Genomic DNA, 14,973 nt, shown 5'->3' with positions numbered 1-14,973 from the left:
GGAAGCAGCCGTATTCCAGCTGCTTCAGGTTCTGCTGGGTTAACTGGACCAGACTTGCTTTGACTCTCAGCATTGTTGGTGACCAACAGAGTCAGAAACACGTTGCCATTAAATACAACCAGTTGTATTTAATGGCAACGTGTTTCTGACTCGTGTTTTTTGATGATGGAGCTGAGGGCATTATAAGGTGTTCCTGTTTCAGAGTAGAAGGGGACTGCAGCAGTTGTTTCTGGAGTGACTCTTTCCCTCTCCTGGGAAAAGATTCCCAGACCAACGGTTTTGCTGATGCAGCAGCCTTAGTTTACTGTACCGCCCAGATGCTGTTTGAGATGGTGTTGGTTCACACCTGTCTCCTCCAGGGGATCCATGGAGCACAGGTGGTGGTGGGTTAACCAACGGAGTCAGAAACACTTTGCCATTAAATATCACCAGGTTGTGTTTTTTGATGATGGATTTGAGGGCATTATAAGGTGTTTGTTTTTTGGGGTAGAAGGGAACTGTAGCAGTCGTTTCTGGAGCGACTCTCTCCCTCTCCTGGGAAAAGAATCCCAGGCGAATGGGACGGTTTTGCTGATGCAGCAACCTGAGTTTACTGTACCGCCCTGTTGCTGTTTGAGATGGTGTTGGTTCACACCTGTCTCCTCCGGGGGATCCATGGAGCACAGGTGCTGGTGGGTTAACCGGGGCAGAACTGGGCTGATTTAGACCAGACCTGCTTTGACTCTCAGCATCGTTGGTGACCAACAGAGTCAGAGACACTTTGCCATTAGTTACAACCAGGTTGTGTTTTTTGACAAAGGTGCTGAGGCCATTATAAGGTGTTCCTGTTCCGGGGGTGAAGGCAAGACTCACCCGCGGAAAGAATCGCAGGCCAGCAAAATGCTTTTCCTGATGCAGAAACCTGATGTTAATGTGCCGCCTTGTTGCTGTTTGGGCTGGTGTTAGTTTACATTTGTCTCCTCTGGGAGACTCATCCAGCATAGGTAGGCCTACTGGTGGTCTATCCGGGACTGGACTGGGGGCATCATCGTCCAGAAATTTCATGATGTAATCAAGATGTCTGTTGACCCAAGGAATTAAAGTTAGACCCAAAAATAGGAGCGGCATAGCGGTGGATGAAGGTGGTATCAGGTACCCTCTGTTCAGGTATCAGAAACACTTAAATTTGTATGTACTTCTTAACTGTGTATTGTTATTGTTTTTGTTTTAACTGTGAAGTGCTTTGTGACACTGGTCTGTGAAAGGCGCTGTACAAATAAAGCTTACTTACTTACTTACTTACTCCTCTGTTCAGGTATCAGGTATCAGGACAATGTAATGCAGAATCGTCTTGTCTTGGCTGAGCCGAGCCTATATATATAGACTCTCGGGATCAAAGGAACTTGTGACGTCACATGCAGCGTCAGATAAATCAAAGGATCAAAGACAAGCTGCTTCTCACACCAGATGACGCCACACTCTTCTTTTACGTCGTTACGTCGGCGCGTAATGTGAGCTGGTGTTACGTCGCGTTGGGGACAGAAACACAAAAATGTACGTAGCGTAACTTTTAATGGCCGCCGCTCGTATGACGTCCCACACCAGCGCTCCCCAGCTGATGTTAATTTGTATCGGTCATATAGTAGATTAAAAAAAACTAATTTAAAACCAACGTCGGTTAGTTTGCTTTACTACTTTTCACTTAATGGAATTTTCCACATTTTTTCCGTTCTTTGTTTACTTTCTAACTGGCTCTTATGATCTCGATCACGTGTCGTTACGTTGTTTCAGTGTGTAGCCTAGTTTATTCGTTTATGTGTGGAACAAATACGGCAATTTAATCAGATGTGGCTTCATTGTGTTTCCTAAACACAAACACGTGGATATTCAATTATTTACCAAATGATACATTTGTTTACGCGTGATATTAAACACCTCTGCTGCAGCAGGACCCCGGCTTGTTTCACCTTTTATTCATTCATCATTCATTCATTCCTTGGACAGCGCCGCCGCATTCACATCTAAAACATTTTTTAAACATTTGTAGTATTTATTTTCAGGCCTAGCTGAGGTGTCTCGATCCCAGCTAGCAATTGCTCACGTCTACGGGATTTACTACATATCACATACATACAGCGCCCTTTAGCGGCGATTGTAAGCAACTACAGTCACGTTGAAACAGTTCTCATGAATTCAGATCTTAAAATGAAACGTATTTACCAAACAAAACAGATAAGAAAAACCCAAAGCTGTACTTTCATAAGGGTGACACTATGTTTAAGGTTTTATGTAGAAATAGGCTGCTGTAGCCTGTGTTTGCTGTCACTATGGGGTTTCCATGGACAGGGGAGAGAAAATTAAAAATGTATTTTTTAAATAAAGTACTGTGTGTTATGGTATATCAGTAATTTAATTCTGCTTTAGGATGTTTGCATGGCCACGCTGATGTTATATAAGAGCTCAAGACCAACTAGTATATATTTTTGACAACAACAAATGAGAAATGATTGTATTAAATAAAGTTACATTCATATTTTTGTATATTCTGAGGAGAATAGAGAATATACGGTATGTATTTTTATTTATTTATTTTAAATCCGGCATGGTTCTCCAGTGTGCATGGTCACGAGGAATTCTCCATAATTAAAGACGTGTGACAGAAGCAGTTCCTGTTTTGTGCCTGTAGATGTCGTCCATGTCCCATCGCACACTACCAACGCTGTACCTGGATCAGCCACTGGGTGACGCTGTATATCCAAGCGTGCATGCTCCTTCACTGAAAAAACACTGTTGTAATCCTGTACAGTTAATTAAACAAATTTTTTTTTAAACATGGTGTTTCCAATATTATCATATGAGTAAATAAAAATGTCCAGTACGTCAAGGATAAGTGAGTTTACCACAATGACTTCTAGAAGCTGGTATGTGTGTGATGTTATATAACAATTGATAATTATTTCCAGCCCAGATACACACATCTTATTGAAAAAAAAATCTTATTTTATCACACTTAATCCTAAAGTGACTGCATTTAAAACATGAATTGCATACATGAATGTACCCATAATGCCTCATTACATCATCATTACATACAAAACTAAATGATCTCTATCAAAAAATGTGGAAGTGGACTGCATTTGAAGAGAAAGTGGAGTGGGCTGATCACATGCTTTGACCAGCCAGGCAAATCAAGATGATCACCGAGCAGGAAAAAAGGGAAGCATCCCGTTGTTACATCAATTTACCCCGTTATTAAGTCCAAGACAGGATGTTGTGTGTTTGGCCTACAAAGTAAATCTTTAATAAAAATCGGGGAAAATATCTCAAATACCACAATAAATAAAACTATCGACTTCAAAAAAGAATATAAAACACAAAAATAATTCATAATGGGATTTATCGGACAAATAATTTAATAAGTAATGATAGAACATTTCAATGGTGACACTCAACCATATGTTAATATGAAGCAGGTAGAAAGAATAACTAAATAATGCACAAAAAAACAACGTTTCTAAAAAAAGAAATAGTTTAAGTATCTCAAAATATTGACTAAGTGTAGTATGTCATTATTGAGATACTAATTCATTATTTTGAGATATTTTTTTAAAGAGTATTTGTCATGCCACATTTAATATTTTAAAGTTTTTGATTTTGTTTTCTATTTTATAAACAAAAAGAGGGGGCTGCACGGTGGTGTAGTGGGTAGCACTCGCGCCTCACAGCAAGAGGGTCCTGGGTTTGATTCCCGAGTCGGGCCTGGGTTCCTTCTGTGTGGAGTTTGCATGTTCTCCCCGTGTAAGCGTGGGTTCTCTCTGGGTTCTCCGGCTTCCTCCCACAGTCCAAAGACATGCAGGATGGGGATAGGTTCATTGGTGACTCTAAATTGCCCGTAGGTGTGAATGTGAGTGTGAATGGTTGTCTGTCTCTACATGTTGGCCCTGCTATAGACTGGCGTCCTGTCCAGGGTGTACCCTGCCTTCTCCCAATGACAGCTGGGATCGGCTCCAGCCCCCCCGTGACCCTGAATACAGGATAAGAGGTAGAAAAAGGATGGATGGATGGATAAACAAAAATAAAGGTTTTACAGAAATGCTTCTTTCTAGAGTATATTCTTTCTACAGACTATGATGCTATAATCCTACAACTCTATGTATACCCTTTCATCACTATGAGATTATTCTGAAAGTAAAGACTAAAAAAAATGGGAACAATTTAGTGCAGCTCCAGCCCTAAAAGAGTGTAAAAATGAATATCGCTACCTTTAAATATATGTGTGGCTTTTATTCTGAAATCTGCAAACGGAAATACTGCGCATACCGGTTGCCTTGAAGCTCGTCCAAAGACAAACCCATGACAGAACCGTGCGGGGCGGGCTAGCGGGCTAACAACTTGGCTGAACATCGGCGGTGATAGACGGTAGACAGCCTACAAGTGACAGTGGAGCTATTTTAACGAACCAAACTTTATTGTTGGACGCCGCCGGACTGAGCTGGTGGGTGGGGTGGAGGCGGGGGACGCAAACCGCCACCACCAACAACCGGGACCCAGGTATAAACATTACGTAGCTAGCTAACAGTTAGCAATCGGACAAACGTCTCTTGAGGATATCCACAGCCAGCCGGTGTACAGTCAGATCCACAACGACACAAAGGTACGTGCCACACACGCTAAATACCCCCCCCCCCCCCCCCCCCCCCCTAAAAAAATGAACCCTTCCTTTCACACCACTTGCTAATGTTGATTACAGCTAGCTTAATTTTTTTGCTAATTCAGCCTGTGTGAGTCTTTCGCGAATTGACAGCTGTGACTCTGCGTGTTATTATTACGCAATAAACGTTTAGTTACAAGTGTCGTAATGTTAGCTTGTGCAGCGAAGTGTTGGGGGGGGGGGTGGCTAATTTATAAATCCCTGCCCAACACGCTGTATCGGAAGCGGTGCGTTTAAAATCCGATTGGCTGTGGTTCCTTCCAGTGCTTTTCGTTTTCCTGATCACCCCCCCTGCTGTCTAAATACCCCCCCCCCCCTGCAGCAGCATCCTCCTCAAACATGATCCGGCTGCAGCCTCCCCTCAGCCCTGGTCTGCTCTTGTTACCACTTTCACTTGACAGGGAGGTAGGGGCAGAAACTGGAGACTGCCCCCCCAGTAAGACCTGTTTCTACTGGTGTCAGACAACGGATTGCATCCGGTAGATCCTTGGTCACCTTATATCTTGAGTTAATATTTAGATGCATCTGCTTAAAGGCAGAGTAGGTGATTTGGAAAAACACAAAAATGCATTGCCGAACCGTAAAAAAGTCCCGCCCCCCCTTCGTTCAGACCTCTGTTCAAACAAATGCCCGAGGAAGTAAAGCATTGGCAGACAGGCAGGCCATCCAATTATCTTCTCCGGCCCCATTTGATTGGACAAGGTTTTTACAGTCCTGCCACGGCCAGAGGGAATGTAATGCATTCATTGCTGTAGGAATGATACGAGGATTTTAAGTAATATAACAGGAAGTGTTTCTGACTAGAATCACCTTCTTGAACATGTAACATTAAAGATTCTTTATTTATGACGGTAACCGAACAAAATTCTTCGTAGTTTGTGTCTCTCATCTGACACTTTACAGGATTTGAAATTTGCATCATTGGACTTTAACAACTTTATTTCACGTTTTGAAGCAGCAGCAACAGTGTACCTCTGATTGAGCCGAACTCCATTCAGAAAACAAGCATTTTAAAAGTTGTTTGCTTGTCTTCTTGCAGACAGACGTAACAATCCATGACTTTGGACTGTTTTTACAAATTGCCGTCATTGTGTAGTTTTTCGGTATCCTTTTTTATACGTTTATTGTTATTAAATCACAGAAAAATTGTTGATTTTGGGGCTTGTAAATGACCTCAGCTGATTTAAACATTAGTTTTTTTCTCTGAGCCTTTGCCAACGTAGGTTCTGCCGCTCACGTTGCGTATTTCCATGTTTTCCGTCCTCTGTATCTGCATGTAAATGAAGGGCGATCCCAGACTTTCCATGCCAGACTTTTGCCGAGGTGAACCTCGCAATCCAGGGTCACGAGCGACCGGCTCATTTGCCAGCCAAATGGAGTTTCCATTCTGCCCTTCTTGAACCACAGTGTTTGTTTTTTGCCTGCTCGCTGCTCTTGTAGACACATGCAGATCCACATTTGAATGCGGAGTCTTCTTTTGGGAGTACAAAGGAAGTCAACAATAGATTATTTTTGTTTGGGAGAACTATGGTCATGGAAAATAGGGCTGCAGTGGAACATGTACCATGAGATGCACAGTTATGTTAATGAAGCTGATTAATTATGCCAAGTGCCGGGGCCAGAGGAATAACTTGTCGCAAGGAGAGAGGCTGTTTCTTTGGATACCGGCCATTTAACAAAGCATTCGGTGGTGTATTTCTCCTAAATAATTATTTCCTGCGTCACCCCAGGTTAATTAGGTGTAGCATAAAATCAGGTAAATCGATCTTTTAGTCGCAGGAGAGAATTGCGTACATCTAAGTCTACAGAGCCGGAGGGTGGAGTTGTCTTGTGTCCACAGTAGCTTTCATGTGCGTTTTATTATTTTACGCTTGCATGAGGAATCAGATAATGAAGGTAATATCAGCCGATACCAATAGAGGGTACAAGCTGAATGCCTTGTGATGTAAAGAATGTATTTATTCCTTTTTTTAAAAATGGTTTCACAGCCGCCACACTCTGAAACTAATAAACCAACCCCCTGGATTTCAGCCCCGCACAGAGCAAACATCCACCTGCCGGCGAGGCATCACGGCGGCCTCGTCTATTTCTGCCTCCAGACTGTCACGCTGTTAGGAGCCATAACAAAATGCTGCGTTGGCCATGAAGTTATTGAAATGCCAAGGCCAGTGCATCAGCGCAGCGTAATCTCTCCCAACTGGGACACTCAGGCCACTGGCTGTGGGCTGGCTGATTGGATGCATTTGCTCTGACAAATGCCAGATGTGCTACCAAGTGAGATAGTCGCCTCTCACTTCTTGTCAGTGGGGATTTATCCAGCGGCAGCACACAAATCAGGTTACGTTTTTGAAGCAGCTTTTTCTTCGGCGTGTAGCTCAGCGGTCTTTATCGCCGTCCGAGAGAGGTTTAGCCGAGGCTTACCAATGGAAACAGCTGTTTTTATTCCAGTGGAAAGCGTTTTAACGATCTCAGCTCCCGAGGCTCCCCATGCATCAAACATGCCTTTTAATATGCACCTGTCTCTCCACTCTCCGGCGATGAAAGGGTTCAGTGTGGTTTCTTATGTCAGCCTTGCATCAGGTCCGCCGCTCAGGGGAATTTGTTATTTGATAAAGGAGCGTGGGAAGCGTGAAGCCCTTTTTTTTTTTATGAGCGTCCAAGTCCATTATCTTCAGTGTCCACCCTCGTCAGGCCTCCAGAGCATCGCTTCGGAGGAAGGGGGGAGCCTCATTACCATCCACCTGATCTGCAGCTTCCTCCCGCATCACGGCGAGATCTGCTGGTTTCGAGTCCACGCATGCAGAGGCGGATTTTAAATGCAGTTTTGGCTTAGAATCGCCTGTACTTTTGTATTCATAGTTCTTCCTTAATGTAGAAATTCATGCATTAGTCACTTAAACCGTTCATCCACATGTGATTGTGGATCAGCTGACAGATGAGCCGTCTCACTTTAAAGTGGAAAACATCCAGACTTCCTCAAAGTGGCCTTATTCATCTTTTATGCCAAATGTGTATGCATGCATATTTTAAAGCAGTATGGAAAAAGACTACCTCCGCTCTAAAACGCTGCAGGAAACCTTCACAGTCGTTTACTTAATGTGAAGAGTTACGTTATGCTTGAAACGCTGTTGTCTTCCAGCAACAAGTTAAATTAAAACGATAAGAAATAAAAAGCACTTGACTATTAGGCGTTTCCCCGAGTGAGTACAGCACATTTAGCGTTTAGCGCTCTCCCTCAATGCTGGAACAATAAAAAAAAACTGTCACTCAAAAACATGTGAAAATAGGATGTAGATTGACCCTTTTAACAATTGAATGCACCTCTCTTAACAATTAACAGATCATTCATATGTAAAAAGTGAAAAACCCCTCTAGAATATTCTTCTTTGCACGTTAGTTCCATCTCCATGTGACTTGAATCTAGTATCCACAATAATAGTAATATGAATCAGATCCGGGCCTTGCCCTCACAGAGGAATCTTGGTTTGCTGCATAACTGTCACCGCCAGCTACCGGACTCACAGATTTTCAGTCCACTACCAAAAAAAAAACAAAAACCCCACTGTGTCTAAGGAGCACATGAGTTGACTCATGACTGGGACTGCCGGGGCCACACCTCGCATTGCTGAGGGCATGTCGGTTGCATCACAGAATATCCACAAGATGAGACAACACAAACCGCCTGGATAAATCATTTGACAGGTGGTGCAGGTGATTACCAGTGAAGCGCGTCAGGTTTTTTTTAAGGTGAGACATCAAAGCTGAACGACTACAATCCAGTGTTGCAGCTTTCAGAGAGGATCAGCCAAATATGTTCTGAAATAATGGCCCGGCCTTTTCTTTTTTGCTGCGTTACTCTAATTATGTGCCTCGAGAAATGTGAGTGGCTTTTAAATAGTTTCCTGCAGCAACAAAGGCAATATACATGTATTAGACAAAAGAAATCAAAAGGCTGTTTGATCAGAAATGCTGGTTCCCAGTCCTCCTTGATGTTTCCTTCCGCTCCCAGTGGGTTGTTACATTCCCATTTTCTACCATGTGTCTCTCTAGTTTAACATGGAACAATAATTATGCATGACAGCCCTGAGAGCTCTGCATGTTTGTTGTTATTCATAATGCAAGGTTCAGTATTATTTGCATATAACAGTCCCCTTAAAAAGAGACCTTAAAGTTAATAACATGAATGTTTCGGCATCTTTGTGTCCATCAAGGACTCTTTTATCTCCCGTATTTACTCTCACTGCTGTTCTTATCAACATTTTAGCACTGTGTCAGAATTCCTTCAGCGTCTGTTTTATGACCGTATCGTAACTAGATCAGTTATCTTTGTGGATCCATCTCTCCACCTTGTATTCAGGTTGCACAATCTCTGAGAAGGAATTTGGCTGATAATTGCTGTTATTTTTTTTTTTTAATTATTAAGGAAAGCATATGCAAAGCAAATCATAGAGGATCCTAAAGAGAACCCTGGGGCACACCACAGGAAAGAGCAGAAGTACCCACCAATAATGTAATTCATTATGTTATCCCATTAATCATCAACATATGCTTACAAAATGGCACTTAAGCTTACTGGAATCACTTTACATTTGGTTAAGTTTATATATACCGCCCCATGCCATGCATACACCCACATCAGAAGACATCATTATGTCACTGGAGACTCTGAGCCAGACTCTGATCTTCTGAAAGAAACCAGACACCATTTAGCCGGGGCACAACCATATCTCAGGGAGCTATTTCCAATAAAGACCAGGCCCAGTAGACCCAAGTGCGAGTTTAAGCACAGAAGTGGGTATAATAATCGACGAGGCTCGATGACGGCCTCATGCTGCCCACATGATCAACGAGGTCTTGCATGGGGAGTAGGAGCGAAGTTAAGATTGTTGGCTGAGTCAGAAGTGCAGGGAAGCGGAGTAGACGAGGGGATGATGCTGCTGCTGCTGATATCTCTAACCACATCCTCAAAGGAAAACAGGAAAAACCACTGCGATCCTTATTTGAGATGAGAGGCCCACCAGGAGGGACGTTTACACAAAAATCCAAAGTATTTTGTAAGTAAGCAAATTTCACTACAGCAGTCCAGTCTACATTTATTTCAGGAGAGGAGGCCGGGTGCTCTGTATGCCATACGTCAGATCATCCACTATATCTTAGATTAGCCAAGTCCGCCTCAGGCAAACAGATAGGCCAAGTGCAGGCTGATGCTTCACCGGCGGCTTCAGGCTCCACACAACTGTGTAATTGGGTTTAATACGATGCATCTATCTCTGCAGGGATAATGATGGGAGAAGGTGAGGTAGGATTATTATTTAGGAAGTGTCTATCGGTCTCTGTAAATTAAAAAAATTGGCATTTGGATAATGTTATGTAGAGGAATTTTACAAAATGTGACTTTGCACAGACATATAATAGTTTTTTTTTTTAGCCTGTTGTGGAAACAGGACTGTTTGTCCCAGCGACACAAAAACCAGGAAAGGTTTTTAGGTCATGGAGGTGCTGTGACATAATGATGAAGGAGGAAGGGCTCTGTGTGCTAAAAGAAAAACAAATGTATGATGTATTTTTGGATAAAATCGTCCATCACATGATGAGCTCATTGACGTGTTGTCTTTATCCAAATGCCTACAGCTCTGCGGCGCCATGATATGCGTATTACGTATGTGTATTTTGTGTAAGTGTGTAGTGTAAACGTCCTCCTTCCTAGTATTTCTGACACATCCTCCTCTGCTCTGATTGGCCCCCCTCAGGAACACACTCACAGCTGGGTGCTTTTTTTGTTGGCAGCATGTTTCCCCTGCAGCTGGACCAATACACACACACAAACACACACATATATAGATACAGGAAAAGAACACATCCTGCATGTTGACACTCTTCCCGTCAACTCATTCTCTTCCCACAGAATTCCTTCTTCCCAATTCATTCTTCCCAAAGTACAACATCCCATACTGCCCTACCTTCTACGTCGTAAGCATTTATGCAGACTAATGGCGTAAAAGAATAAGCTAGTTCACCGCATTGGAGGCAACCCTCTCAGCCTGAGCATAGGAAGGTTGGTGTCAAAAAATGACCAATACAAAGTGATGCATCTTCACCTCTGATCCTGGGTCAGTGTCATGACACCTGTACCTGTGAATAAAAACACACACAAGGCTTCAGTAGCTGCTCTCAGAAGCCAGAAGCACATCGCCACTGTTTCGTGTGTGTGTGTGTGTGTGTGTGTGTGTGTGTGTGTGTGTGTGTGTGTGTGTGTGTGTGTGTGTGTGTGTGTGTGTGTGTGTGTGTGTGTGTGTGTGTGTGTGTGTGTGTGTGTGTGTGTCGGGGCTGTAAGACCACAGTACATCGAGGTCACATCCAGCATTCAACGCTTATGTGAGAAGCTTCCTCTTCACTGTCACTGCACACACACACACAGACACACACGCACACACACACACACACAGACACACACACACAGACACACAGAGGGAGCTCTCACTGCCGCTCTGCTGCCGCCGCCGACACCGGCAGCCCTGCAGCACTAGCCTACATTTCAGAGGAGGAGGAAGAAAAATGTGGTGATGTCATCTCCATGGCTCTCTCCCTCGCGTCCTCTCTCGGATGTTGTGAATGCGATGCTGCGTTCTGCATGAGGTAGGTTCCTTTTATCCACTTCCCCTCGCAGCAGCAGCAGCGTGTGTTCGTGCAGTAACATTGATAAATGGACTCTCACTCCAGCGGCTTCTTATTCGGGGTGTTTTCACGCCGTGTAGGGAGGCTCCGGTAGGCGGACAGATGCTAATTCACCGAGGTCACCGTAGCCCGATGATGACGGTGTCCTGATACCGAGGTAGCTACAGAAGGAATCGTCTGCTGGTGTCAGATGATGATTACTATCCCCCTTCTTCCAGCTTTTTACATTTTTCCCCCATGCACTTTTATCCTGAAGGGTCGTTCTCTTGACACAGTAATATCCACCGCCGTGACCTTTGCACTATTTACTTCCACGTTGATTTCCGCACGTCCTTTGAAATCGTACAATAAGAATGATGAATGTGCTGAGCCTCACATTTTCTCTCCTTTTTTCTGTTATGCAAGAGGCATCACACACACAGAAACAGACCCACATTATTCCACTCGTGTGCGTCATGCATATTTTTCACCGTGCAGCTCTGTAGTCGTAGATGTGCCTCTGTTCTCTCCGGTTTTCCTCTCCGTGTCCGTCTCCGAGCGGCCACGGCGGTTTCCTCCCGTGAGGTCACCAGAGTCTCCTTGGCACCGCGGGAGAGTTCAGATCTTTTTTCCATCGTGCTCATCAGCATTCCCATCCTCACGTCGTCCTCACGGAGCAGATCGATGGACGTTAGACAAGTCACCTTGTTTGTGTTTGCAGTTTTGGTTGGTGGTGAGCATGAAGCAGTAATGTGCTCATTGTATGACTGTGAATCAGGTATGTTTAAAAAGGTCTTTTCTTTAGTTGAGGCTGTGGAAAAACCCGCTTTAATGGTCTGCATGTGACTCACGAATCAATGCGATGTTGAATTTCTCAGTTGATGATCGGAAACGCTATAAAAGTCTGGTGATGTCCTTTTTATCTCTCTTATTGTCAACAAAGAGACCAAATCAATGAATGTAATCTACAAACGTGTGTTGTTTGTGTATGCGACGCCTGGTTGCATCTTCTTCCTCGCTGTCATAGAGTCCACTGTTCTACAGCAAATAAAAGCACATTGATGAGCCACACTGTTGCACTGGGTCACATGTTCCTTCATCATTGTCAGCACACACACACACACACACACACACACACACACACACACACACACACACACACACACACTGTAGTTTATTTAGACTCAGTCCGGTGACTTTGCCCTGCTGGAAATGTGTATTTGTCTGTGGCTGAATGTGGTCACCAAGCAATGTTTTTACCATTCAATTTTTTATTGAAATCGAAATCTTACTACTCTCTGTCTTTACATTGAAAGTAATCCTACTCTCTCTGTCTTTACATTGAAAGTAATCCTAATCTCTGTGTCTTTACATTGAAAGTAATCCTACTCTCTCTGTCTTTACATTGAAAGTAATCCTAATCTCTGTGTCTTTACATTGAAAGTAATCCTACTCTCTCTGTCTTTACATTGAAAGTAATCCTACTCTCTCTGTCTTTACATTGAAAGTAATCCTACTCTCTGTCTTTACATTGAAAGTAATCCTACTCTCTGTCTTTACATTGAAAGTAATCCTACTCTCTGTCTTTACATTGAAAGTAATCCTACTCTCGGTGTTCCTACATGAACAGTATCAGATTTCTATAGATTTTTCCACCAGCGTTGATATATTTCTGTCCTGGTCGGGGGGTGAAAGGTGATTGGTATTCTGGTGAAACAGTGTTGGGTTCTCTGTGGTCCAGCAAGGCAATCCTCTGCCTCTGCTAACATGGTTGATTAATATTCCTCACTCCCTGACCTACATGGATTAATTCTGTTCAAAGATGCCCCCCCCCCCCCTCCAGAGCGTGGTACCAAACTGGGACAGGCAGAAGATTACATTGGATGTCCCCATCTTTCCGTAGTATTTTTTGAAAACGTACTATGTATGTCCATCAGCCTCTCATACAGGACAAGCTTGCATTTGTGGTGTAACGTCATGTTTGATGTATATCTCTACAGAGGAAATTACTTCTCACCTGCTCGGGCTGTTCTATCTATCTTCTATCTTTTTAAAAGCGGTTGCTCCTCTTATTTCCTCTGCGTATTTTTTTATTTATTTGTTTTTTATTTAATATTGTCTTAAATGCCATCCCATACGTGAGAACCTTACGGGATGGTAATGATTGGTCCAGGTATAGCAAACCCTCAAGGTTTCCAGGGTAACGGAGTCTTTTTTTGTTTGTATTTGTCACAGTATAAGTGGGATAACACCCTTCAATGTGTACATTATCAGGAATTAATGGACTTCCTCATAATGTACACCTAGTCCGGCATTACTCCCTGATGTATTCATGAAAATAATACACATTTTTCTGTCTGGAGTACATGACTACGACTGCACAGCGTTTTCAAACATCTTGACAGAGACTCCTTTGCTGTTGTGGATAATCTTAAAAGCTCCGTCATGATTTATCACGGGTAGAGGCAACGGAGACCTTGTTCGTAATTTTCAGAGTGGCTGGCAGACGGCTTCAAGGAGTCGTGCCGGCGGAGAGATGGAATCCTCAGACGAAAACATAGAAATGACGGTGTGGTTTTGGGGGTTTGACTTATATCACCGAAGTGGAGAAACGTATCAAGTCTTGTCGCGGCGGCACACCCGAATGTCTCACTTAGCCGTCGGTAATCACACGGCAGCGTCGGGCCTCCACAGAGCTGCCGCGCCTTTTTCGGAGCGACCGGCGACATCACTGCAATCAGCTTAGGCTCCTGAAATGATTGCTATCCTTGCCTGCCCTTGAGCTGAGCTCCACTGTTCTAATCTAAAAAAAAACATCGACGTTTCAAAACCGACGCGACGGGGAACACGACACTGAGTGTCTACTTCTCATAACACGCAGCATAAAGAATGAGGAGAATCACCTAAAAACATACATTATTAATCCAAAAGGTTCCCCCGCCATCTTTTTTTTTGGGCTGGTGTGGAGAAACCCCTCAGCCAGTGTTTTCCAAGCATGGTTTTTGGGGCCGCTGCCAAGCCACTAGTTTAGGATCCCCCCTGCGTTCGCCCTCGATCTTTGGCGGTGATTCATAGCTCTCAGCTGACGCGCCGCTGTGGTGCAGATTGTTGTTACGTGCCAGCTCGTGTGAAAGGGGCAAAGCGTCAGTAAGTGAAGTCAGTAGAGTGGATTGTCTGTCGCCGGCTTGTCTGTGGTTTATTAAGTGATGTCTCCCAACATGCCCCTGAAGTCGCATCACATCCCGGTCACATTGTGCACCAATTTAACGATAAAACAATGCAAAAATTGAATAGTTTTATATCAAAATCCATTATCTTTTGCTTCCTGGAAAACCAAATATAATGCATGCTTACATCAGCTTGTACCAACAGATTTCATCCAGTAATATCACAACATAATTCAATCAATCAATCAGTCTTGGGGTAGAGAGGCTAAGTGGTCCCCCTTCCGGTGGACTCCCATGGGACCTTTTTTACAGAACAAATATGTACTGTAGTCAAGAGATCCTTTATCCTGTTTCACACAATCACAATGCAACCATATTGATGTAGAATGTTTACCGTCTACCAGCTATCTTAGTTTAGGATTGTAACCATGACAACATTTGCTTATTAGCACTCTTCAGCAA

At 43.5% G+C, this 14,973-nt stretch overlaps 1 protein-coding gene across 2 annotated transcripts in view; it reads left to right on the top strand.

The window, feature by feature from the left end:
• The first annotated feature begins 4,379 nt into the window (after window positions 1-4,379).
• Window positions 4,380-14,973, top strand: part of osbpl8 (oxysterol binding protein-like 8) — a 60,349-nt gene continuing 49,755 nt past the window's right edge. Inside the window, exon 1 of one of the 2 annotated variants that reach the window (XM_084039407.1) lies at window positions 4,380-4,633. The gene's annotated coding sequence lies outside the window, so the exon portion shown is untranslated. The remainder of the gene's footprint in view (window positions 4,634-14,973) is intronic. The other variant, XM_084039406.1, reaches the window with a different exon arrangement.

Source organism: Eutrigla gurnardus (genome assembly GCF_963514095.1).
Source record: "Eutrigla gurnardus genome assembly, chromosome: 21".
Taxonomy (NCBI): domain Eukaryota; kingdom Metazoa; phylum Chordata; class Actinopteri; order Perciformes; family Triglidae; genus Eutrigla; species Eutrigla gurnardus.
Note: the sequence above shows the minus strand (reverse complement) of the source record. Positions and strands in the feature narration are given on the sequence as shown.